Source organism: Canis aureus, chromosome 7, assembly GCF_053574225.1.
Source record: "Canis aureus isolate CA01 chromosome 7, VMU_Caureus_v.1.0, whole genome shotgun sequence".
NCBI lineage: Eukaryota > Metazoa > Chordata > Mammalia > Carnivora > Canidae > Canis > Canis aureus.
The window spans coordinates 1,774,287-1,802,127 of record NC_135617.1 but is presented as its reverse complement, the minus strand read 5'-3'; the positions used below and the strand labels follow the sequence as shown (position 1 = coordinate 1,802,127).

At 35.8% G+C, this 27,841-nt stretch overlaps 1 long non-coding RNA gene across 2 annotated transcripts in view; it reads left to right on the top strand.

Annotated features, from left to right (window-relative positions):
* The first annotated feature begins 3,754 nt into the window (after positions 1-3,754).
* Positions 3,755-27,841, top strand: part of LOC144316744 (uncharacterized) — a 45,573-nt gene continuing 21,486 nt past the window's right edge. The window contains exons 1-3 of one of the 2 annotated variants that reach the window (XR_013382596.1): positions 3,755-3,990; positions 7,110-7,200; positions 8,049-8,292. This is a non-coding gene — a long non-coding RNA (uncharacterized LOC144316744). The remainder of the gene's footprint in view (positions 3,991-7,109; positions 7,201-8,048; positions 8,293-27,841) is intronic. The other variant, XR_013382595.1, reaches the window with a different exon arrangement.

The following is a 27,841-nucleotide window of genomic DNA, read 5'->3' as shown; positions in this document are numbered from 1 at the left end:
CTTCTCTCTTTTGCTCTCCGTCTTCTTTCTGTTTTCCTTTTTTATTCGTTATTCTTAATGGCCAATAGTTTTGTTTTGTTTTGTTTCTTTTTCAAAACTTACTGAAGTGAATCCCTGTTTTCACTGGGCTCTGACAGATAGGGAGGCTTAAAAAATGCAAAGTCTTCAGGATCAGACATCTGAAGAAAATATACTGGAGATTTCCTTCTGAATGCCCCCTCCCCCCCGAAGAGCCCAGAGTAAAACATTGTGAGTTGGACCTGGGAGCCTACGTATGAGCAGCTGGAGACAGCTCCCCTCCCCTTGGCTCTGGGAGCAGTTCGCTGAAGGCTGCTTCAGTTGGAAGCCAATATGGCATTTTGACACAAATATACTGTTTTAGCATTTGACTCAGAAGTTAGCTTGTGCTCCGGCGCCATTAAACATTTGAAGTATTTACGTGATGTCACATTAGAAAAGACCATTTATTTTTAATGATCTTCAGAAATGTGGCCATTTATTTTTAATGCTCTACCTTATTCCGAAAGACTGGATTCAAGTAAGTGTTCCTTAGTCCAAATCCTTTTCAGCTTGTATCTCTTTTATGTCAGAAGCATTCAGTGATTTTAAAAGGAATTCCTTATGTCGTAATGATATTCGATGGAATGGGAGGCAGTGGTACAGGGTTAGGATGGAGGATTTCTCCCAAACAGGAGCTCTTTGCCTTCCCCTCCCCCATTTCTGGAGAGTGGTCGGTCTTGAGAGATTCTTGTGATAAGCATTCAGTTATTATCCTGTCGCCATGCATCTTGATGTGAACTCACACAACAGCACATATAGATGGTCTGCTCTAGGGATTATAATAATGAAAGGTTTTTGAAATGTAGATATCACAGAATGATCCCCCCAAATCAGTGGACAGTATTTCTTAACAGTAAGTTCGGTGACAACTCATACTATCCTAAAAATACGCTCTTGAGATGTCAGTCTTCAAAAACATGAAGAAAAAAAAAAAAAAAGCCAAATTATAAATTAAATATGCATGGTCAACAGTTTGAACTCAGCAAGACCACCAGGGGGAGCAAGGTTCTGGTCAACGGAAGGGATGTACAGTTCCAGTGTTTTCAGAGAAAACGTGGTTTGAGAGAGCAAATCACACCAGGATTGGTAAGAATAAAAACACAACTCAAAAGTTAAACAATCTTTAACGATGATCTGCATACTGACAGCACTTGGGAAAATACAAATGACTACAAATTTAATAGCATAACACATGTCAGGTCCACATAATTATGGGTAGGAAAAAATCTGGCAGTAGACAGGGCCTGCCTGCATAGAAATATGCAATATAATTTAAACATGGGGGGAGTTCTGAATGGTTTTACACCCAGTTAAGGGAAAATAAGTTTTCCAAAGGAAACGAAGTGACTTTTCAATAACCCATGAACAAGTACTTTTAAATCCTATGACTGGGATTCTTCAAGAAGCCCTTCATGGAACAAGACAGATTATTCATAAAGAATTTGAACAGCTGTTTGTGAATTCATAAGTCACGTTAAACTATAAAATTAAACAGAAAGCATTTTGAGGGAAACAACTTGTATTGGTGTCATTGCAAATATTTCATAGTGATATTGAATGAAATAAAACCCTTATTTTATTTAACATGAGCCATTTGCTCACTGATTACAGAATATGTAATGTCAAACACTAATATAACTCCATTCTCCTGGGTCTAAGGTGAAAAGAAAACATTAAACACATAATTACTCCAATTTGTGATCATATAACGTAAGTGTTCTAAGAAAGCACCATGTGCAGTGTGAGTATAGTAAGGATTCTAACTTTGGTTGAGTGCTTAGGGATGTCTTCCTGGAGGGAGCTGGGATGTGGTAAATGCTAAAAATTGATCCCCACCAGTCGTAGGAAGGAGACTGGGAGGAAGGGAGACTTACCCAGTTAGAGGGACTGTACTTTCAGGAGCCATGCGGGGAGAATCTTGATGTGCTTGAGGAACTGAAAGGTGCCCGATGGGTCTGGACTTGAGTGATCAAAGGATGCAGGTCTCCAGCGGAGCTGGAGATGAACATTAGATGACTCTGGAAAGAGCTTCCAGGCCGTGTGGAAGATTTTTAGATACTAAGTGAATACGATGGGACCTGGAAGGATTCTGTGCTGGGGAGTGATAGGCTCCAGGTTATACTTCTGTAAGATCACATTAGCATACGTGTGGGAAGAATGAGAGTAAAGATAAAGAGGAAGCAGGGAGACCGGTATGGAGTCTCCAGTGAAGATCTAGGTAAGGGACGTTGATGGATGGAATTAGAGTGAGGAGAGTTAAAATGAAGAGAACCACATACATTCAATGTAGATTTCGGAAGTAGAGGCAACAGGACTTGGTGATGAACTGACCACAGAAAATGATGAGAAGGAGATGACAAGGCGGGAAATGCCCTTTACCGATCAAATAAAGGTTGGGAGGAAGCAAGTTTTGCAGACGGAGATTAATCATTCATGTTTTCAAATGTTTGAATATTCAAAAGTTTGAAATTGTTGGAAGCCTTCCCAAATGACGTCCAATATGCTAAGTTACTCATATACTCTAGCCTCTACTCATATGATTTTTATATGTGTGTGTGTGTGTATGACATGTACATATGACATAAGCAATGTGATTGGACTGGCGATACGGGCGTCACTGGCCATCAGGTAGCAACTGAATTGAAGATAGAAGAGCTGACAAAAAAATCAAAGGTTTGAGTGCAGGGGGCGGGGGTGGGGGTGGGGTGGGGAGAAGAGAGCCTAATACTCAATGCTGAGATGCATGGTTATTTAAATAATCTGAATAAAGGAGAAAATCAAGACAAGGGGAAATCTAGAAAGCCAAGAGAAAATATAATTTAGGTGCTAAACTTCGTTGTTTTGGAACGTTTTTGTTTTAATGGGATAATTACATTCAAGGGGAGCTTGAAGGGCAGTTATGTTGGCCGCTATATTTCAAGGTACTCTTTCAAATCAAAGCTTTTGTTGGACTGTGCTTTCTCAGGGAACTAAGAATTTCACCAGTCTTTTTTATTGGTTATGAAATTATGAAAATGTATAGTATAGAAATAAATTGAGACCATGTTCTAATACTATGCATCATTTTGCTCTTTAGAAAATAAGGTGAATTAAATACAGTAGCTTAGGTCAATGTCCCTTGCTTCTAGACTCCTTTGAGGAACAACCCAGAGTGGAGTGGCTGTAATGGCTCTGACTCCTGTGCGGCTTTTCTGAACTATTGGAAGTGCAGGCTGCCCCAGTTGTTGTTGTTGGTCCCCCACCCCACCCGCCCCCCGCTGCTGCTGCTGGGAGGTTCATGCTCTCACCTGGCTGGTCACAGAGTTCTTCCTGCTGTTTAAACCATGTCTCTGTTCTCACTTTATTTGGTGCCTGAGTTATTGACAGATTCTTGACTTCCGTTCATGCTACCGTTACAGTAAAAGCTATAAGGATAGTTTGGTAAGTTCTCCAACTTTCCATAGGTTACTTCTGTGAAGCATCCTGCAGTTAGGTGTTCCTATTGTACACCAGCACGCTGTTCACTTCGGCTGCTGTGCCCCTGCCCAGGTGTGCCACACTCTTTCATACGAGGCTCCCTATCTCTGTCCATCTAGCTCTCGCCCAAGGTATCCTCCCCTTTATTTGATCGTTTTAACCCCTGGGGCTCAGGGCACAGACATCTATCCCCAAGTTTTCTATGTATTATTCTCATTTTCAGTAGTTTGGGGAGTCCTGGCGAACAGCGGCAAGACAGGAAGTCCATAAGAAAGCTGTCCAGACTATTCCATCATCACATCTCTCTGAATAAGCTCCATGATATAGTCAGTATGTCACAAATCCCTTGTATTGTGATGTATTCCTCGTCTGTGCCTTCTCAAATCTTTATCCCGGTGAACTGCGGCTGTAAGTGAAAGCAAAAAGAACTAGGAAACATTATGGATCTAATATTTCCTTTCAAATCAGTAATAGGTATGTCCCATATTTTTTTGATCCAATAATCAGTGAAACCTTTATTTATTTATTTATTTTATTTATTTATTTATTTATTTATTTATTTATTTATTTATTATTTTTATTTTTTTGAAACCTTTAAACATAGAGTTTAGTTTTGATCTCATTTTAGTGTACCAGATGGGCGTATTAATTTTGATTGGGGTTTTCCAATTTGAAAAATTGGCAGGTAAGACCTATAGATGAAGACATTGGGTAGAATTTTTTTTTTCTTAGATTGGAGCAAATTTGGTCTTGCTTTTTTTTTTTCTTTTCTTTAAATGTATAATTACTTTTGTTTCGACGTGGATGGAACTGGAGGGTATTATGCTGAGTAAATAAGTCAATCGGAGAAGGACAAACATTATATGGTCTCATTCATTTGGGGAATATAAAATATAGTGAAAGGGAATAAAGGGGAAAAGAGAGAAAATGAGTGGGAAATATCAGAAAGGGAGACAGAACATGAGAGACTCCTAACTCTGGGAAACGAACTAGGGGTGGTGGAAGGGGAGGTGGGCGGGAGGTGGGGGTGACTGGGTGATGAGCACTGAGGGGGGCACTTGACGGGATGAGCACTGGGTGTTATTCTATATGTTGGCAAATTGAACACCATAAAAATAAATTTATTAAAAAAAATGTAAACTTACTTAAGATGTCATCTTTGCTCTTAGACAAAACTGTGAAAAACAGTGTTGTGCCAGTCTTAACCATAAAGCTTTTCAGATAGCCCCGAAGTCTTTTTCCTGATAGACAGAAAGTCCTAAAATATGAGTTCACAGCCGATGAAAAGCTTGCAGAAGATCTGGGTAGCATCAAATCCGAGGTAAAGTTCTATAAAATCCATGTGAACTTAGGTATCTACCATAACCAAGTACACTGAAAGACACTTCCTTCACCTTGAAAATATTGTCAATAAAATAAGGTAAATATCCATTTCTAGGATATACCTAGGCTATCATTAAACTTCTAAATGAGATGACTTGTTTGCTTAAAAATTTCCTGGCAAAACCTCAGTCATTTCTGGTTTTATTAATATGACAATTATTCCTAGCTGTAGCATACAAGGTGTCTTCTTATTGGTCAATGTATCTGAAAGGGGAAGATGGGGAGGACACCTGACACCTGGACCAGGACCTGGCTCACCAGCTGAATTAATATTATAATTCACAATAATTATTATGAAATAATTAATTATTTCATAATCCACAAGCAAGTCTATGAATTATGATATTTAGAGAAGGAGACCAGTACACTTGGCATTCATAGCAGCCAATGTGATAAAAAAGTGACATAAGATGACACATCAGCCAGGGTTCTCCAAAGAAATAGAACCGGTAGTGTGTGTGTGTGTGTGTGTGTGTGTGTGGAGTGGGGGATTACTTCAGAGAAAGAAGAAACTTATTTTAAGGAATTGCCTCACCTGACAGTGGGGACTAGCAGGTTCACAATGTGCAAGGTAGGCCAGCGGGTTGGAGAAATAGGGGAGCTGTGGTTTGAGTCCAGAAGCAGAGAGAAACAGAGACAGAGTCCCATTTCTCGGTCCTTCAACTGACTGCATGAGGCCCATTTACACGCTGGAGGGCAACATGGTGACTCAAAATTTACTGATTCGATTATTTCCATCCTCAAAATACTTTTCCAGAAATATGTAGAATAGTGTCTGACTAAATTTTGGCTACCAGAGTCTAGCCAAGTTGTTGACACATGAAATTAGCCATCACGTAGCGTCTTCCTAGCTTCTGAGATAGGAGTAAAGTCTTCAGAGGAAAACACACTTTCTTCTTCTTCTTCTTCTTTTTTTTTTTTTTTTAATTAAATCAGTCCATGCAGTGCCATTTGTCTCTTATGGTCTGGTGGCCACAAAATTCAGATGTATTCTGCAAAAGATTTAGAAATCTTGCTGAGAAAGTTAGGTCTGTATCACTGGGTTTGGTATTAATGCAAGAAGCCCATGAGTCGACCCCTGAAATTTTTTACTTTGGACATAAAAATTAATATCAGTTGAAAAGTTTTTTTTCTGTAGGCTAAGCTGGCTTTCTCCTTGTGCCGCTACTGAAGTTACAAGTAAGAATCTGGAAAACAACATTGAGAAGCATGTGAGAAATGCCTTGGGTTTAGATCCAATTTACTGATACCCTATAACTAATCTGTTAGAGAGTACATTTTCAAAGACTAGGAGCCTTCTGGCCTGGTTATCATTGATATTGAAATAGAAAATAACTAGAATAGACAAGCTCTGTTATGCATAAAGAGAATAGAGAACTGAAAAAGTGCATTAAAAATATATATACCTTAGAAAATGTATTTAATTACTTTGTCAGTAATTTTGGTAAGCCATGGTTTTCAAGCTCTACTTATTTCTTAATTTTTTTAGATAGTCCTTGTAAGAGTAAATAAATGATAAAATACTAAAAATTGGAAGATAAGCATTCATTTTCATAGTTACTACCTTTTCTTCTGGTCTTATACTCACAATTTCTGTTGTGATACTAAAACTGTTTCAATAATATATAATTTATAATTTTGCACGCTGCTTCTCAGAACTTATCACATAAATATTTTTTTTATTATACAGTGTCTGGCAAATTCTAAAAACATTTGTTAAATATATGAATAAATGAATAAGTTAATGAATACAGCTATAAACAATTCATGTTAAAATTTACCATAGAAATTATTTTTAAATTTTGGCTCACTTAATCAGGCTGATATACCATAATTATCTAACCATTTTTCATATTATCCTGCGTTTAGGTTATTTTGAGTATTTTCTCTTATGTATAACAATGTGATAAGCATCTTCAAATATAAATTTTTTTCTGCTTTCAAGGTTTTTTTTTCCATTACGTATATTTCTAGAAGTGATACTATGTACTTAAGTATGTAAATATTTCCTAAGGAAAAAATCTTCAATTTATCTGCTAAGGTCATTAGTGAGGTGACAAATTCTTTGTACTACAAAATCACAGGTCAAAAGATATTTTATTGTTGCACAAACTAATGATTGTTATGAAAAGAGACGTACTTGCAGAGATGCAAAAAGCAGTGGAAAAATTTAAAAATATATATATTTCTTTCTTTCTGATATTCCTCAGATAACTTTTAAAGCCCCCAGCATTCCTAACTTCTGGGCTTTGGAGACTCAAGCTGACAACAACAGAATTTGACAAAACATTTCAAAACTAGGTATTTTGATTTAACTATTGCTTTGGATTACCCAAACCACAGCTTTTTTTCATATGAAAATTCAATAGTAGTATTGAAAAGAAGAGGGAGATGAACAATGGTGTATGGTAAATACACACTGAGTAAAATTAATTGGCTTGGACTAAAATAATAAAAATTTAGATTTTTATCTAAAGAGCAAGAGTCCACAATAAGGATAACAATGTTCTAAACATCTACTATTGTTCTTTCTTTGTGTTCATAACAGGATATTGCTCAGGGAGAAACCGAATGCTAATATAGCTGGCGATGCATTCTTCAGGCCCCCAGTACAGGTGCATAATAATAGAAAAGTGCTGCCTTAGGAGTTTATGTTATACAACCCATAGAAAATATGAATCTGAAAACATACATAAATTGGTCCAATCACTAACAGGGTTGGAGAAACAACTTAAGGGCAGACGCTAAAAGTAAACGTGTCAAGAGAAGGTGCAAATAAGTCAAATCTCTTTTGTCACTTCTTTGTAGTATTGAGTGGGGAACAGCCTGGGTCTTACCTCAGTCTTTCCTTGGTCAGCCACCTGACCACAGGCCCAGAGATTTATTTGGTGTGTGTTTCGTTTTCAATATTTTTCTTTTTTATTTCTTGAGACTCTTATCTCCATAAGATCTTCCATGTTTCTGTTGCCCCAAATAATCCCTGTATTTCATGACTTACCTCCCTTTAGGCAATACACATATGACAAAATTAGGGAAGTTGCAAAGGTTTCAGGAACCTAATACAGTTTTCAGTTATTGTTATTGGACTAAAATTCTTGCTGTTATGAGATAGCATTATAAATTTACCTATTATCTAACTTTCTCCTCAGAAAAATGATAGATGTAAAATAGGAAGGAATGTTCCTTGTTAAAAACTCAAAGTACAGACAGATACGTATTGATGACCCTCAACATTTGGTGCGTGCAAGAACGAGAAGCACCCTCAGGGCCCTGTTCTGGAATTATGACCCCTGGACCAGGACATCAGCATCATCTGACCCAGAGATTGTTAGACCCGCAGATTCCAAGGCTTGCTCCAGACCTGCTCAGTCTGCATTTGAACAAGATTCCCAGGTGAGTCCTATGCATGTGAAACTTTGAGACTTGTTGTGTGGTTCCATTTATATGGAACGTCCAAAAAATACAAACTGATATAGACAGATAGTAAACTAATGATAGTCTGGACAGGGGCAGGAATGAGGATGAACAGTAAAAATATATGAAGATATGAGGGATCTTATTAAGGTGTTGAAAATGCTCTAAAATTGATTTCTAGTGACGGTGGCACACACTGATAATTTTTTTTTTAAGATTTTATCTATTTATTTTAGAGAGAGGGAGGGAGAGGGAGCACAAGCCTGAGAAGAGGCAGAGGGAGAGACTCTCAAGCAGACACCGTGTTGAGCATGAGCCCGACGCAAGGTTCCATCTCATAACCCTGAGATCATGAACTGAGCTGGAACCAAGAATCAGAAGCTTAAATGACTGAGCCTCTGGCACCCCAAAGATTGGTAGAATTTCTATGTTATTAAATTGTACATGTAAAATCGGTGGATTATATAATATGTAAAACACACCTCAGTAAAGAGAAAAAAAAAAGTGGTCAACATGGGGGTTCCTGGTCTGATGCTGGATCCCATGTGATGCGGTCTAGTATGGGCCACCAGCTGAGAAACACTGACTTAAACGAGCAACAACCCAACCCGCACATCCACCCCCATCTTCATTTCAACCTCACTACTACTTCTCCTTCTCCTTCACGTGGCCTGGAGAAGTCTAGGGTCAGTGCAAGTAGCTCTACATTTTTTAAACTGCTGGATAATATATTCTCCAGTGTGCTTGTGCCCTTTAACTATATCTGTAGTGATGAGATTTCTTCAGTATTACAAATAATGTTGCAGTTGCATCGTTTAAAATACGTGCCTTTTTATGCATGTGCAAGTATTTCTTTAGGATAGGTACATAGAAGTAGAAATTGAATCTAACTGTGTGAAAATTTAAAATTGTAATAAGTATTGTTGAAATGATGTCCAAAAAGCTGAACTAATTTGCCCTCCACCAATAGTATTAGAATGGCCATTTCTTCACAATGAATGATGAATAAATACAATCAATCTTTTCCATTTTGCCCAGGTGTTGGGGAGAAAGACATAGTTCATTATTTGAATTTGCATTTTTTTCAAATGCTAATGAGACAGAGCATATTTTAGTATTTTTTTTTCTCATTCCATGAGTTGATTATTTATTTTCCTTGACTGTTTTCTTTGGGATTACATGTCCTTTTCTTTACTCATATAAACTATTTATTGTGGCAAACTAATTCCATGTTTCTTCTAAAAGCTAATACTGAAAGTTATCCTCCCAGTATTTTATTTACAATTTTACCAAGTAAATGGTGTTTTTCATTATTTCAGCTTTAAAACGTTTATATAATTAAATTTTCAGTCTTCAATTGAATGATAGTTAGGGATGTAACTTTTCCAAATGGATGTGTATTAGTCCCAATGTCATTTATTAATTAAGTATCCTTCTTCTTACCAAAAAAGAAAAAGATGAATTTGTTGAAAACTAAATCCCTATAGATATCTGGACCCACTTCTGGGGTCTTTATTTTGTCCTATTAATTTACATCTAATCCTTGTCTAGTACAATTTCTATTACTGCTATTTAATAATGTATTTTACTATCAGATGGGACTGGTTTTCCCTCACCACTATTCTTCCACACATTTTTTTTTCTGTTCAGTAAAGAAAAAATAAACAACTTGAACTGTCTTTCAAAAATAAATAAATGAACATCTCCCTGTTCCTTTTCATTTTCCTTCCTTTTTACAAAAAGCTGCTTTTAATGAGGTAAAGGGTGCCATGACATACATCCACATTCCCTACTTTGTGAAAAAAAAAAAATGCTTTGTAAAGAAAAAAATAAACATGTGTTTAGAAGTTTCTATATGTCAGGCATCTTAGCAATAGTTATTCTCCAAATAATAAAGGGCAGAGGGGAATGGACAAAAATGAAGGAGAACCACCCTAAACTGTTGGCATCTCCAATATTTCTATATTATGATTTCTGTAAATGATTTTTAACCTTTAGTGAAAGAATGTGGTAGGATATCTACACAAATAAGAAGAATAGAAGGTATTTCCCTTGTTTAGTCAATTAAATATATATGAGAGTAAGAAATAGCAACTGGGGAGCAAGTCAGTTGAAGAGTCTCAATACTAACAGGTTTATTCCAAATCTACTTTTTTCACTATGTAGATCCCTTTTTCAATATCATTCACCTGATTATCTTTCTTTGTCCACTACTTTAATGTTGATGTTTTTCAGAGATCAATTCTTGGTCTTCTTATCTCCTTCTGGGTTTTGTAATCAATTGCTTTTGGGGTCCAGGTTGGTAGCAGAAGGGAGTGGAGCAGGCTGTTTAATGAGATAGAGCCTGGTGAGGGCTAGAACAAACTAGAGAGGTCTTTCCCCCACTTGAAAACAAAACAAAAACTCAAATGCAAACATTTAGTAGACATTCCACTGACTCAAAAAAAAAAAAAAAAAAGAAAAAGAAAAAAAAGAAAAAAAGCACAACGTGACAACCTTTGAATCTTTACTTCCCTGATCATCTCTTCCCAAGTCTAGAATTATCATTTATCTGCTAGTTACTCCCAAATCTCTCTCACTAATTTCGTTTTCTCTTAGTTCCAAGTCAGCATTTCCAACTCTGTAAACAACATCTCTGAGACAGGCATCTAAAACGGAACAGATGAAGTGCACTAATTCTAGTCCTGTCTAAACTTGCTCCTTTTCATTTATGTCTCATTTGCTTCTAAAAGCAGAATCTTGGAGGCCAACCACGGTTCTCCTTCACTCCTTACCTCTAAATGAGATGCAAGTCAGATTAAAATCAACCCGGGACTTTGCTAAAGTCTGTTAGTGATCCCTATCCCCAGCTCACTCTCTCATAACATTTCTGTTCTGGCTGAGTACAGCATCCTCCTAATTACATCCACAATTTTCTAGTGTCACATTTCAGCTTGTTCTCTGCTCTTTTTCCTCTATGATCTTTCTAAAATAAGACTTTAATGGAAACCCTTCCCTTGAAGTCTTCAGTGACTCACTGGACTTTGGACACATGCCTACTATTCTTATGTCTGCACCTTTGCAGCCTCCTTGCCATCCCATTCCTTCTCTCATCTTCAACACTACCTTTGCTACCCATGATCACCAACCGGCATGTAACGTGTGTACTCCAAAACCCTTATGCAGGATATTCTTTTTACTTCCTGGTACTTTTTACCATTTCCCCCTTCGCTTTCCACGTGCCTAACTCTTATTAACACTACAGGCCCCGGCCTTGTGTAATTCACGCCAGGAGATTCAGAGTTTCTTATGTTTATGCTTATCTTCAGATGTATCATGTGTACCTGTATCTTATTTTTACTTGTTCTCCCATTCTCCTCTGAGCATTTTGAAACTAGTGACTTAATCTTGATGATTTTTCATACCTATGAAATTTATCTGGTACAGAGTAGATATTAAATAAATGTTTGCTTAAGTACATGGATGATACAAGAATAAATGACGCAGAATTAGCCCAGAACTTGAGCGGTGCAAACATGATGTAGGAAGGAGGGCAATGCTGTGGTGACAAGTTTTGTTGACTCTTTCATGTGAGGGACATTAGACATATTGGATATAAAGAAATATGAAAAAATACAAATAATGCTTCAGGGAAACCATAATAAAATCCGATTTTTAGTGGGTAAACTATGTGACTAATGGATCTTGGAAATGTAAGGTTTAGAAAAAGAATCTTCTTCTTCTTTTTTTTTTTTTTTTTGGTCAAAATTAAATCAGACTTAAGAGTATTAAGTTTTATTTCAGAAAAGTTTCGGGTTTTTTTCTAAAGATTTTGTTTATTTATTCATGAGAGACACACAGAGAAAGAGAGGCAGAGACACAGGCAGAAGGAGAAGCAGGCTTCCTGCAGGGAGCCCGATGTGGGACTTGATCCAGGGTCTCCAGGATCACACCCTGGGGTGAAGGCGGCGCTAAACCACTGAGCCATCCGGGCTTCCCTTATTTCAGAAAAATTTCTAACACCTGTGGGCATGTAGTTTTTAATAAACAGTTTTATTGAATGTTTTGTTACAAAATTAGTAATTAGTTCAAGATAAAAATTTCTATTAGCGTGAGGCTCTGCCAAAATTTGCTATATTGAAAATGTCATAGAACACTTTGATGTTGTCAGTGTTAGAAGTTTAGGTTGATTCCTTTTTGAGACTACTAGTGACACCTCAGGCTTTACTGCTTAACTATTTTTTTAATGGAATTATTTGACCAAATAAATCATAAAATAATGTATTATGATGGAGTTCCTTTGTTTGGTAATTTACTTGAATGCATGTGATTTCATATATTCCCTAAGTTTATTATGAAAAAAAAAGTCTTAATATAGAATTAGAGAATCTGAATGCTTATGAACTGAGATCTCTGCATTCAACCTAATGTGAAGGGCATAGCTTTGTTTTAATCCTTGAGTTGATCATCTGTAAACAATAGTTGTGTAAGTACAATGAAAAGCTCTACTATAAGCAAGGATCGATATTGTAAAATTCTGAAGTTCCAAATTTAATCTAAAGATTATAAAATTATGGACAGAAAAAAATCTTTAAGGTTTTGAAAATGAAAATATTTGAATATTACCAAAGTAGGATATAGGGAGAGTAAAGAATTAAAAATCTGAAGTGAAATCCTAAATTTAGTAGATGTGATATGAACAACGGAAAACTAAAAGGGCTAACAAGGTAAAATCTTGTTTTTAAGAAGGAAATTTCCACTGGAAATCCAATTTACATTCGGGACATATGAAGAAGTCAAGTGCTATTATGTTGGGGCTATGAGTTCATTGCTGGGCTATTTGATAGTATGATTTAACCTCTTCTAATGTGAGGGAGTAAAGTCCAAGACCAGCTATAATCATGGGCTGCAGAAGGGAACAAAACACCCAAACAATGCCGGCACCTGTAATTTTGCCTGCAAGCCTAATACTTGGGCTGAGAATTTCCCAGTAATAATTAGAGAATAGGATTTGGATAATTCTCTTTGCTTGAAGTTTAGTCAAGAAAAGAAAGGCTGAATGATGGTCACATCTGGCAGCCCCTAAGCCCAGTACCATGCAATTACTTTCTTTACTGAAGATTTAAGGAACCAAGGGGGAGGATAATATAATTCTTGGTTTAGAAACCATTAAGTTATAGAAATGAAGTTTTAAAAACATTTTTCTTGTCTGCTTGGATAATATGAACATGCTATCTCTGAAGCTTTGCATCTTATGTATTTAACTGTAAACAAGTCATTGTAAAAAATATTGGAAAATATCAGTGGCTCACCTCTTCCAAATTATAAATATATATATGATGTCTACATATGCATATATATATAAGTTGCACATATTTCTATATAAATATGTATCTATATATTATGTTTATATATGTTATATAAATAAATTGTACATTTAGACATATATTATGTATTTGTAATATATAAATAATATATACATATATTTACATATAATACATATAAATATATAAATCAAGTATAGAAAATATAACACCTGCTTTAAATATCATTGAAACATCAAATATTCAAACATTTAGATTTGATTGCAGCTTGAAAATATTTACAGAGAACTCTAAGAATAGTTAAAAGTAAGAAATATGTTATACATTTTTTTTTTTTAGATTTATTTATTTATGAGAGACACAGAGAGAGAGAGGCAGAGACACAGGCAGAGGGAGAAGCAGGCTCCGTGTGGCGGGGAACCCCATGTGGGACTCAATCCCAGGACCCGGGTCACACCCTGGGCCAAAGGCAGGTGCTCAACCACTGAGCCACCCAGGGGCCCCAATATATTATACTTTTATTGTAACACCAGTAACAAAACAGAAGACAAAAAATACTAAAATAAGGTGTGACTGACTTAATGAAATGTAATACTCTCTGTAAGGTAGAGAAGAAGCAAAGAAGCATATGAACGATGCTATGCTAAAGCCTTAAAAAATATGAAAAAGGAAAAAATTAAAAGACTTGTAACCTCCTCGTATCAATCTTGTATTACCTCTTGCATACTTACTTCTGTAAGTAAAGCCTTCAAGAATATGAAATTATGCAAATGAAGACATCATGGCCATTCTGAAGTTAGATACTGTTAAAGTCTTGATTCTATTTTTATATAATTTATACACAGAGGAACGTATTCACCAGTGTAACAGGCTGGTGGCATGAAATGAAATCAGCTTTCCTTAAATTATTCTCCAAGAAAGCTTACAAAAGAGGTGTAAATGTTTACCCTAGCACCAGAGAAAAAAGACTGTTTATCAGCATTTAGGAGAATTGCATTATATTTGTGACCCAGGGTTAGTGGAGGGCAAGGAGGGCCGTAGTGTCAGCTGACGGGGCAAGTGTGTTTTTCTCTGGGGCTCACAAATGCCGTGGCTGGCCTCTCATGCAGCACATCCTCAGTTTCCCCAGCAGCTCCACCCCCTATCTCTGCCACCTCCACAGTGGCCGCTCAAATGACTTTCCAAACCGCCCCTTTGGAGGAGGTGGGTTCCTTTGCTCAGTTTTCTTACTCAAGCATACATCTGTGGGGAGCATCCAATCAGACTTTTTTTTTTTTTTTTTTTTTTTTAATGCAGAAGTTTCCAGATATAGTTAGCTCGGCTATGGTGGTCTTGAAAAGTCAAATTTGTTCCAAAGCAACAGATAGATTAAGAAACAATTGGAGCACAACACAAATACTGCATTTGCCTATGTGCAGTCTCCCCCACAAAAACAAAAACAAAAACAAAAACACAAAAACAGTAGATGACGAATGGAAGAAGCACGTTCAGCTGAATACAACAAAGTGAAGGGATTCGCCAAACAGGTGTGCCCAGCTCTGGTCTCCACCAGTCTCCCTGCGGCCTGGGAGGCGGCCCTTCGCGTCTCTAATTACAGCTTTCCCTGTTCATCCAGATAAACCCATTCCTCCATTTTACAGCAACTCACTAGGTGAGAGCTGTTTATGCTCACTGCTGACAGTAAACAGGTAGTTTTCCAGGTACAGGACCATATTTATTGCAGTATTTGTGTATTTCTTCAGAATTTGACCTGTTTAAAAATGTACTACCTCATGTTGCAGCAGAACTAAATGTGTCACCAAAAGTAAAATAAACTCTAAAATTACTGGGTGCTACCGTTTGTTTCTAATTTTCAGAGCAAAAATATGTCAGAGACTGTTTAACTGTTTATGGGAAACCTGGAAAAATGACTGCTTCTCCTAACAGGAACCTTTTTATTTATTTATTTATTTATTAGTTTTTGTGTTTTATAAAATTATTGTCATTATAATGTGCAGTCACATCTGTGCAGCCCATTGTCATCATAAACGGGCAATAAGAATCGGAAGTAGTAAACTAGGGTCCCTCCAAAAATATTTTTCTAGTTTGCTTAATCTTATTGAGACAGATTCCCCATTTCCAATGAGGTTGTATAAGGACTAAATCCTGAGAAAACCTGTAAAACCTGGAAAAGACTCCAAAATAAAAACAAATATCTGAACTGTTAAATATTTATGGCTAATTTATCAACATACTACTCAAGATTCTGGGGTAGGTCACATAAATCTTTAAGTTTTTGTCCTTGTTTATTTACAACTTAAATGAGATCCATAATACTTGTCGGTTCCAACTACCATGCAAGGATTATTTTTAGGTATCTTACTTAATATTTAAAAATTCATTGAGGATCTAAAACCAATTATCTAAGTTTCCACCTTAGGAAACCAGGAAAAGAATAGCAAATACAATCCAAAGTAAGTGTAAGAAAAGAAATATTAAGAATTAGAGCAAATTTCCAGTTATAAAATAAGCCCTGAGATGCAATGTACAACAGTGACTAAAGTTAATAATATTTTATTGTATTTTGGAAAGTTGTTGAGGATATAAATCTTAGAAGTTCTCATGATAAGAAAAAAAATTGTAATGATGTGTAGTGATGGATATTAAAGACGCTTATTGTGTCTTATTGATCATTTTGCAATATATATTTATTAAATAATTATGTTGTATACCTGCAACTAATGATTTTATATGTCGATTACATCTCATCTTATGAAAAAAGGAATTAGAGCAGAAATCAATAAAATTGCAAAGAAGAAATCAATAGAAAATATCAAAGGAAATCAAAAGCTGGCTGTTCAAAAAGATCAATAACACTGATAAGCTGCTAGTCAGATTAAGAGAAAGAGAGGGATAACACTAATTATTAATACCAGAAGTGAAAGGACATGGTTAGGTATCTTATAGACAATAGAAGCATGAAAAAGAAATGCTATGACCAAGTCTACACCCACAAATTTGATAACCTAGATGAGATGGACCAATTCATTAAAAGATACAATATGCTAAAGCTAACATAAGAGATAGACAATCTGTATAGGCTCATATCTATCAAATAAATCAAATCAAAAATTAATAATCTCTCAAAATAGAAAACAATAAGCTCAATGAGTTATTAATTAATATAAATGCTTGATGAACTCTGTCAAACATTTAAAAAAGAAATTATACCAATTCTCCATAGTCACTTTAGGAGAATAGAAGAATACTTCCTAACTCATTCAGTGAGATCTGCATTATGTTTTTTTTTTTTTGAGGATCTGCATTATCTTAATATCAAAACTAGACAAAGACATTACAAAAAGAAAACTATAGATCAATATCTGTCTTTCACATAGATGCAAAAATCTCAACAAATTATTAGTAATTAAATCTGACAATGTACGAAGAGAATTATACACCACCATTAAGTGGGATTTATCCCAGGTATGCAAGGTGGTTTAAAACTATAAATTCAATTACTATAATTTACCACATCGACAGACTTTAAAAAAAAAAAAAAGCACAGAAAACTCCACATAGTTATATTATTGAGCTGAAAAGGCATTTCATAAGATCCAACATTCATTCATCATAAAACAACAATAACGACAGCAACAACATCTCAGTAAACTAGGTAAAGAGGGAAATTTTCTCAACTAGGTGAAAAATATCCACAAAACCAGTTAGCATCATAGTTGATAGTGAGAACCTCAAAGCTTTCCCACTGAGCTCATTTACAAGACAAAGATGTCTTATCTCTGTTTTTCTTAATATCAAACTGAGCATTCTAGCTAATGCAATAACCAAAAACAAGAATAATGATGATGATGATGATAATAGTAGTAGTAATAATAACAATGTATAGGTTGGGAAGGAAGAAACAAAATTGTCTTTATCTGCAGATGACATACTAGCCTATCCAGAAAAATCTGAAAGAATTGACAAAATAACTTTTGGAAATAATAAATGAGTATAGAATGGTTTCAGGATACAAGGTTAATTTACAAAAGTCAGTCACATTCCCATGTACTAGGAATCAACAAGAGGAATTTATTTTATTTTATTTATTATTATTATTTTTTTAACAAGAGGAATTTAAAGTTAAAAACACAGTACCATTTTTATTAGCAGCCACACAAAAAATACAACACTTAGGCATACATCTTACAAAATATGTACAAGAGCCTTAAGAGGAAAACTACAAACCTCTGATGAATGAAATCAAAGAAACAAATGGTCACAGATAGGTAAACTCAATATTGTTAAGACATCAATTGTTTCCATTGATCCATAAATTCACTGCAATCCCAATCAAAATTCCAGCAAGTTATTTGGTGGATATGATCAAGTTGATTGTAAGGTTTATGTGGAGACACAAAAGACCCAGAATAGCTGACGCAGTATCAGAGAAGAACAAAGTTGAGATACGGACACTACCTGACTTCGTGACTAAAGTTATAGAGAGGAAGACAGTCTGGTTTTGGGAGAGGAATAGGGAAATAAACAATTGGAACAGAATAGAGTCCAGACCTGCATAAATATAGCCATCCGATCTTTGATAAAGGAGCGCTAAATGCAGTGAAGCAAAGATAGTCTTTTCAAAAATAGTGCAGGAACAACTGGTGCACTACAAGCAAAAAACCAAAAATGAATCTAAGACCAAGACCTTACACAACTGTCTTCCTGGTATTGTTTTCATTGTATGTATTTTTCTTTTTTCTTCCTTTTCCTTTCAACCCATTGTATCTCTTATAGGCAGCAGGTAGTTGGATTTTTCAAATGCGATGTGACAATTTCTATCTTTTGATTGGAATGTTTAATTTATTTCAATGTAATGCAATTACTGATAAAGTATGATTTTGTTTACCATTTTACTTTCTGTTTTCTATATGTTTTAAGTCTTTCTTCCCCTCTATTCCTTCATTCCTTTTGTTTCTAAATAGATTTTTTTTTTGTATACCACTCTAATTTCTTAATTGTTTCTTTTACTATATTTTGACAGCTGGTATGGCTATATATGAAAAACCTACAGTTAACATCATGATTCATAGAAAAAATAGAAGAAAAGCTTTTCTTCTAATATCCGGTACAAGGCAAGGATGTCCATCCTTTCTTTTTCTATTCAACATAGTGCTTGAAATCTTAGCCAGAGCAAGTAGACAAGATAAAGCAATAAAAGACATTCAAATTAAGAAAAGACATAAAATTATCTATTTCCAGATGATGTGATCATATATGTGGAAAACTCTAAAGACTCAACAACAACAAGAATTTTAGAACTAATAAATAAAAAAAAAAGAACTAATAAATAATTCATTAAGGTTGCAGGAGACAGTGACATCACCAAGGAGGAGTCGTAGGGGACCTCATCTTCTTATAAAAATCTAAAGTGAGTTGGAAGATTTGTATTCTTTTGAGAGGCCCTAAGGGAGAATCCAGTTCCTTACATAGCTCAATAATAAGAGGATGAACAGCAAAGCTAAGAAATGGGAAAAAGATTTGAATAAAGATTTCTCCAACAGGGGATCCCTGGGTGGCTCAGCGGTTTAGCGCCTGCTAAAATCATCCAGGGCATGATCCTGGAGTCCCGGGATCGAGTCCCACATCAGGCTTCTGCATGGAGCCTGCTTCTCCCTCTGCCTGTGTCTCTGCCTCGCTCTCTCTCTGTGAGTCTCTCATGAATAAATAAATAAAATCTTAAAAAAAAAAAAAGATTTCTCCAACAGAGACATACAAATGATGAATAAACACATGAAAAGATGATCAACACCTTTAATCATTAGAGCAAAAGAACAAAGAAAACCTCAATGAAATATCACTTCATATGTATTAGAATGGCTAGAAATAAAAAGACAATAAAAAATTTGGAGTATGTAGAGTAACTGGAACCCGTGTAAATTGGTATTGGGAATGTAAAATGAGGCATTCGCTTAGAAAACCTTTCAGGAACTGTCATGAAGTTACCATACGACCCAATAATCCCAGTTCTAGGAATCTACTGAAGGGAGAAATGAAAACACTGGTCCACACAAACATACGTGTGCCACTCTGATAGCAGCATTATTAACAATAGCTTAAAAGTGGAAATGACCAAATATCCATTAACTGATGAATGGATCAGTAAAAAAGGCGTATTCACACAAGGGAACCTTATTCAAGAATAGAAGTAGAGTATTGTACATTCTGCAACATGAACAAGCCCTGAGCAGAGTGTGTTGATGACAGCATCCAGTCACAAATATCCACGTGATATATGATTCCATTTATATGAAATGTCTAGGGCAGGCAAATCTAGAGCGAGAGGAAGAAGATTGTGGGTTTGCCTAGGATTTGGGCTTAGATGTGAAGGAATGCGGAGGAATTGCTAATAGGTGCACTTTTCTTTTTGGGTGATAAAGATGCCCTAAAATTTATTTAAATAATATAAATTATTTAAATATATATAAATAAATAAAATTTATTTAAATAATAAATATTATTTTATTTATTGTGCAACTCTGTGGATATACTACAGAGGGCTAAACTGTACACCTTAAGATGGTGCATTTTATGGTATGTGAGTTACACTCAATAAAAGCGTTATAAAAAATAATTGGGCTTCTTATTTCAAAGTTACGGCATAGAAAATTGTGTCGTATTTACATCCATGGAAACTTTGCAAGGAACTTTCAGGCTTACCTCACAATACATAAATTCCCTTTTTTTTGAAGAAAGCAATGTTATTGTCTATTAGATTTTCAGGAAAATATTTTTCTGACAATCTATTACACATCTCTTCACTTTAATATTATTATTCCTATTTACATACCCAATTTTTTGTTAATTTATAAAGGTGATTCCTGGTTGTTAGTGGTACCATAGTTACCAAATGAAAATACACAACACCACCGTTGAATTCCAATTTAAGATGAACAACAAACCTTTTTTGTGTGTAATATGTTCTATGCAATATTTGGGACATATTCATACCAAAAATATATGTATTGTTGATCTGTAATAGACGTTTATCTAGGTGTCATATTTTTTATCTGAAGACCCTACCTATTGTTGGAATTAATACAGCAAGTAAACTCGACAACGGGTTGTAAAAAGTTATGTGTTGGCACGAGGCATGCCAAATTGCTGCTCTACACATAGTTTTAAGAGGTTTCTGTTCCCATACGTGTTCGAAAAAGGTAGAAAGCTTAGATGTTTATATGCGAACTTTCGACTTCACAAAGGAAGGGGGAAACAGCCTACTGGAAATTGTCAAATGCCTATTTCTACCATGACTGAAATTTATAAGAACATCATAGAAACAGAGTAAAGTTTTAAATGAAACCCATTCTTCACCTCTACACGGTCTACACCGATGACAGAAACTGTACTTTCAACCTGACCTTCAAATCTCCCAGAGTGTTTTTTGAATCCTATTCTGAACTTACTTTGAATAGAATACAGACGATTGGACATTTACTTGATGGAAAATTTTATAGACGCATTGTTCCATTATATACATCACCAGGGCACGTTGGATCATACGTTTTATCCCGAGGCCTTTTTCTAATCATTTGCTGTAATTGCAAATGTCTCATCTTCCTTTTAGTTCATTGCATGCAATGATGGGTATTGCTTTGCTAATTAGTAGGATTATTTACCATGGAAAATATGAAAATTACCTCTCTTGGATCTTAGGAATATTGGGAAATGACTATCATAGTAAGACTCATATTTGCCTACTGACTCTATTAACCCTCTAATTTTTCCTACTTATTAAATCATTAAAACATGGCAATTCAGACAACTCCTGTTTGTCTAGGCACAAGGAAGCTGTTTGCACATTATTGGATTAATAGTAAAATAATGCCTTTCAGCTATTTTAATTTTGAAATTCAATTTTAATAGAGGGAAATAGGGAGAGACATATGGATCCATCTCACAAAGTAGTTTTATATTCATTTTAAATCGGTGTGGTAAAGATAATTACAACTTTTCAGAGCATTGTGGTACTGTTTAGTTACCAGAGATTCACGATTCAGTGTGTGTTCTTCTTTTGTTGTTTTCATCTACATGACTTCAACTGAATTTATCATAGCTTTCAAACATTGAAAATTGATATGTAGATCATCCAGTAAATCACATACCAAAATATGTATGCCAGGTTTTTCTACTCAAATATTTTGACTACAGAATCTATTTATGAACAGATTCAATTAACTTGCTGAACTACTACCCTGAGAAACACCCCTTAGGGGAACACAAATTTAGCATAACTTTCTCTTTTATTCAAAACTGGCCTTAATACCAACAATTTCATTTCTGTCAGTAATATCAGCATTCCACTTATGCAAGGTTGAATCTTTATGTTATTGTTGTGGAACTAAAGCAGAGAGACTAGATATTATCATCAAAACTCCATAGACTATGTTTCCTAATTCCATCAAGTCATTTTTGTAGAATTCGAACATATATACAAAAATCATAAAAGAAATTTTTAAAAAGATTTTATTTATTTATTCATGAGAGACACACACAGAGAGGCAGAGACACAGGCAGAGGGAGAAGCAGGCTCCCTGCAGGGCTCTTTGCCCTGGGCCAAAGGCAGACGCTAAACCACTGAGCCACCCAGGCATCCCAGCAAAAAAAATTTTAAAGATTTTATTTATTTATTCATGAGAGACACACAGAGAGAGAGAGACAGAGAGAGAGAGAGGCAGAGACACAGGCAGAGACAGAAGCAGGGAGCCCGACATGGGGCTCGATCCTGGGTCTCCAGGATTACACCCTGGGCTGAAGGTGGCACTAAACCGCTGAACCACCCAGGCTGCCCAGAAAATTTTTTTTTTTTTTTTAAAGAGAGAGAACACAAAGGGTGTTGAGGGAGGGAAGAGGAAGAGAGACTCTGAAGCAGGCTCCACATGCAGCTCAGAACCCCATGTAGGCCTTGGTTTTGTGACCATGAGATCATAACCTGAGCTGAGACCAAGAGTCAGATGCTTAACTGACTGCACTGCCCAGGTGCCCTAACATCATTTTTCTTTTATTTTTTAAAAATAATTTATTTACTTATTTGAGGGAGAGGGATTTGGAGCAGGGCTGTGGGCAGGGGTAGAGGGAAAGGGAGAAGCAGATTCCCAACAGGCAGGGAGACCAATGTGGGGCTCAATCCCAGAACCCTGGGATCATGTCTTAAGCCAAAGGCAGACACTTAAGCAACTGAGCCACCCAGGCGCCCCCATTTTTCTTTTGTTAGGGGCAGGGTAAGAGGTATCACACCCGGGATGCCTGGGTTGTTCAGTGGGTTAAGCTCTGACTCTTGATTTTAGCTCAGCTCATGATCTCACGGTTGTGAAACTGAGCCCTGCAATGGGCCCCATGTTCAGTGTGGAGTCTGCTTGTCCCTCTTCCTCTGCTCCTCCCTCATCTACGCATGCTCTCACCTCTCTTTCTCATTCTCTCAAATAAATAAATAAATAAATAATAAATAAATATCTTTTAAAAAAAAGGAAAAGATATACTCAGTACACAGTGCTAATTCTAGGGGCAAAATTACCTATCATTAGTTTTTGAGACAACCTACTAAGAGGATTAATGTGTATAGTGCATCTCCAAGAAGCGAACAACATAAAAGATAATCAATATCAACAAGCTGTATGCTGTGGGGTATGTCAGCTAAGAAATTGGTATGCATAATTATAAGAATTTATTCAACACTGCTTAAGGCACAGAAACCTTAGCTAATAAATACAAAGAATGAGGATCACACAGAACAGTTTCTCTATTTTGAAGTTTTAGTTTATACCACCACTTAGATCAGATATGTCTTCCTTAATTCTATGCTTGCCAAATTCACATCTGAGTATAAATTGATTTCCCATGGATTTGGGTTTTGGGCTGGAGCCCAGAGCAAGGACAAGTTTACATACCCTCTTCATAGTTTTTCTTCCATTGTAGCTATTTTGTTTTTCTTTTTCTGAATCTTACATTGATCTCCCGATTTTATTTTTCAGGGCCTGATCTCTTTACGTCTTGATATTTCAAAACTATGAGTAGATTCCATAAGGTGCTGATCTTACCAGCATGGCTTAGGCTCAGATTGAGGCTACCTTCCAACTTTACCAAGGCTACTACGTCACGTCAACTATTTGAGGTTTTCTTTTGATACTTGAAATGGTCAAACTGTTGCATTCTACACATATTTCCCTTTGCCCTCCCTAAAAAGCATTAGAGACTAACCAACCAACAACAGAAAACCAGCCAGTTATTGTTAGCTCCTTAGACTTTCATTCTGTTATTGGTTTCTGTTGTGGTATAACAAGTTACCCCAAAACCCAGTTGCTTAAAAGAACAAACAGTTGCTAGCTCACGTAATTTTCAAGCGTCGGGAATCTGGGAGTAGCTTAGCCAGTCGGTTTTGGTTCAGAGCCACTTACGAGGTTGTAGTTGGAGTATCGGCAAGAGCTGGCTGGGGTTGAAGAACTTGTTTCAAGAAGGTTCAGTCACATGGCTGTGCTATAGAGGCTTCACTTTCTAGCTGGACGTTGGTTGGAAACCTCAACTCCTCCCCACGTGGGCCCTCCAGAGAAGGACTCCTGACGTGCCAGCTAACTTCCCCAAGAAACCAAGCGAGGAGGAATCCACAATACATTCTTATGGTGTCGTCTCAGAAGTGCCCCACCATCCCTTCCACTTTATTCTACTGGTTGGAATACACCCAAAGAGTCATTGCACCCAGCTGACAAAGTGAGAGGGGAATTAGGCTCCACCTATTAAAAGGAGGATACTGAAGAATTCGTGTGCACGTTTTAAAACCACTTTACCTTCTAATATCTGCGGTGTTACAACAGGTCAGATGACACCTTCTGACACCCGCAGGGCTACAACAGATCCCTGCAGATGGTCCTGACCCTACGATTTTCTTTCTTTAAATCCAGATGGCAGAGAGTAACTGAATTATCTTCTAGGGGTTACCTTTCCTCATGTTACTTCACTGCTCAAGGACTTAAAGAAGTTTCCTGTAGCTTCAGGTTGACTTCAGATTGACTTCAGGTTGACTCCTCTGTCTACTTCTGATGCTGCCCATGACCTTCTCCTGTATGATGAAGGCTGACTTTCAATATGGACTGAATCTTGTCATAAAAATCTCACTTCTGATGGAAGCATTCTAGCCACCAGATGGGAGATCGCCTCAGGACACTGCAAAGACCAGGCTCGGCTTTTACCTTCCTTCTCAGCCCCCCCTTCCATCCCAACACCCACTCAGATCCTCTAACTCTTCCAGACTCAGCTGAAGTCCCCATCTTCTCGAAGACCTCCCATACCTCTTTCTTCTGAGACCAAAGTGCCATTACGCCTGAAGTCGCTCATGTCCTCAAAGGGCTTCGGTGATGGTTGTGTTGTTCCCTCCAACGAGATCACGAGCTTCACAAAGAGAGAACCTATTTTGTGCACTTTTAGGTTTTCATAGCTCCTTACACAATTTAGGAAATATATGAGGTTATCAACAAACGCTTGCTTTTTAAATTTCTCTTGAACAGGAGATTGAGGAGTGTTTTCTATATACTTTATGTAGAAATAAACGGAAATATAGAAACAAGAAAAAAGGAATCCTACTTGTTCTCGGGGTATATATTCCTTCTTCTTTTCTTTGTTTAATATAGAAATTTAAGATGTCCAGCCAAAAGTTATCTCATGATTCCAGGCTGAGTTTAAAATTGGGAAATAATTCATAGTAGCAAAGGTTCTATTTGCAAGCATGAAATTCACAATGTTAGTATTCATATTGATGATGATTGAACCCAAATAACTTTTTTGGTCTCACTTTTCTTAAAAATATAGTTATTAACCTAAAGAGAACATAAGGAATATATTATTACTTCTAGTTGCTCTGGGCACTTTACATGTAGAACAATTTGATTTTTAAAAAGCATTAATTCTACATTAGTTTTTTTTTTTTTTCCCCTCAGTTCAAAGGGAATTCTTCTGTGGAGAATGTCTATTTCTCCAGAGCCTTTTAAAGAATATCTTTAAAAGTATTAGTTGCCTGTAGTGTTATTTTTTAGAAAAAAATATTCAATTCAATACTGTATTTTATGTTTTCGCTTGTTTCCTTTCAAATTGTTACTCCTTTTTCTAGGTAAGTAGTAATTATAGAAAGAAACTTTTTTTGATATAATTTTGTTTTTTTAAAAACTTTGTATCATGAAATATTAAACTACTTATATGAATTAATGTTTGAATTTAGTAAATTGTAATCCTAGACTATCACCACTGCATTTCTGATATAAAATTGTGTTTTTCATTGTATGTTATCCATTTACTGCATTGGTGAAATAATTTTGCTAATGTTTGTGACATTTACAGTAAGATTTGTAGATAACATTGCAGTGGTTTTAAAAAATTGTGTTTGTTAGATATTTGATTTTATTTAACAAAAACTTATATAGAACTAAGCACCAACAGCCATCCTAAATGCCTCACAAATGTTCATCTAGTGCTCATGACCGACCTATGAAGGAAATGCTATCTGCATCCTCATTTTGCAAATTACAAAATGGAGGCACAAGGAGGGTAAGGAATTTCAGTAAAGTGGGTTAAGGACAGGTTTTGAACCCAAGTGAAACAAGAGAAAGAGGTTTTCTTCTTTCTTTCCATGTACATTTGAAAGACTTAATCTGTGCAATTGCTTGGAGTATGTTTGGAGATAGTAGTTCACTGAGAATTTTATTAAGGCAGTGGACATAGTTGTATTTTTGTAGAAAAAAACTATTTTAGTCAGATTGTCAAAACAGTTTTGTACTTAGAAACAAAGTACCCCCATAATTTTTTTAAATCCCCTACGCCTTTGATTGTTACCACATTCCCATTTTTATATATTGTTTGAGCTTTCATCTTATTTTTTTGAGTAGATAGCTAATGATTTAACTAGGATGTAATTTTTTCTGCAAAGAATATAATCCTTTGGTTTATTTATTAGTCTGCTCTTTTCTGTTGGTATATTCATTAATTTCTAGCAGCAAAATCTTAGTGTATCCTAGGAGTCCAGAAGTCCTGATCCTTCTTCTACTTATCTTTTTTTTTTTTTTTTTTAATCTGTCTACTTAGGTTATGGCTGCTTTTTGCAAACTTTTCACTGTTTTATCTTTTTCTGGTGCAAATAACTATATGGTGCTCACAGTTAATTGCTGAAAAATTCTTGGTCATATTTACCAAAGAAATTTATCCTATCTCTTGAGAAATCCAAAGAGCCCCCGAATGCACCTTTAATGAACTACACATATATGACACTTATTGATAAGAAATTATAGCAGCTACCATTATCATTGTCCCAAAGCATTTAAAGTATAGCTGATTAACATAGATCTAAATGATTTGTCAGTTACACTTAAAAAATACTTACTGTACATTCTAAAATGATTTGTATTTATAAATTTAGGGTAACACTCAGTAAACTTATCCACAAAAGCAGTAAAAAAAAAAAAAATCATGTTGTCCTAAGACTTTCTTCTGTTTGCTTGCGGTGTCTTTGTATTCATGTGGTGACCTTGAATCAATAACATAAATAAATAAATGTTTAATCCTGAGAGGATTTTGCCTCCCAGCGATGGTTTATAATCTACTATTGGTGCTCATTAATATTTTTAGAGTTGGTGTTTACTATATATGCTTGACTTTCTTCAAGGAAGTTTGGCAAATATTCTATTATAGTCAAAAAATTATTTCAAAGTCAACCTTCCTAAGATTTCTAGAACCATAAGGTCAAGTGTGTCCACAGTCCTAGAAAAAAAGAATTATACCATTTAAATAGCTGCTCTAACATATAGAGTGGAAATGAATGGCTTCGGTAGATTTAGATCTACATGCTATTGAATGAACAAGGCCAATAATATAAAAATTGTGAAGTGTGTTCAAATTAGAGCCTCCACTTTCTGCACACATCACAAATCTGATCTTACAAGAGGGTCGTATCTCATAACAGTGGCAGGTTCTCTCTGCATCCTGAGGTTATACGAGATTATCAATCATATAATCAAAGTGTCGATTAATGTCTTTATTCAGGCCCTAAATGGACAGAACCACTTAATTAATTAATTAATTAATTTATTTATTTTTAGAACCACTTAACTTTTGACATAAGAGACAGTCCAGAGGTTTTCATCAAATGAATATCACAATCGTGTGCAACCCATTGTTGGGGCCTATCAACTAAAAATCTCCTACATAAT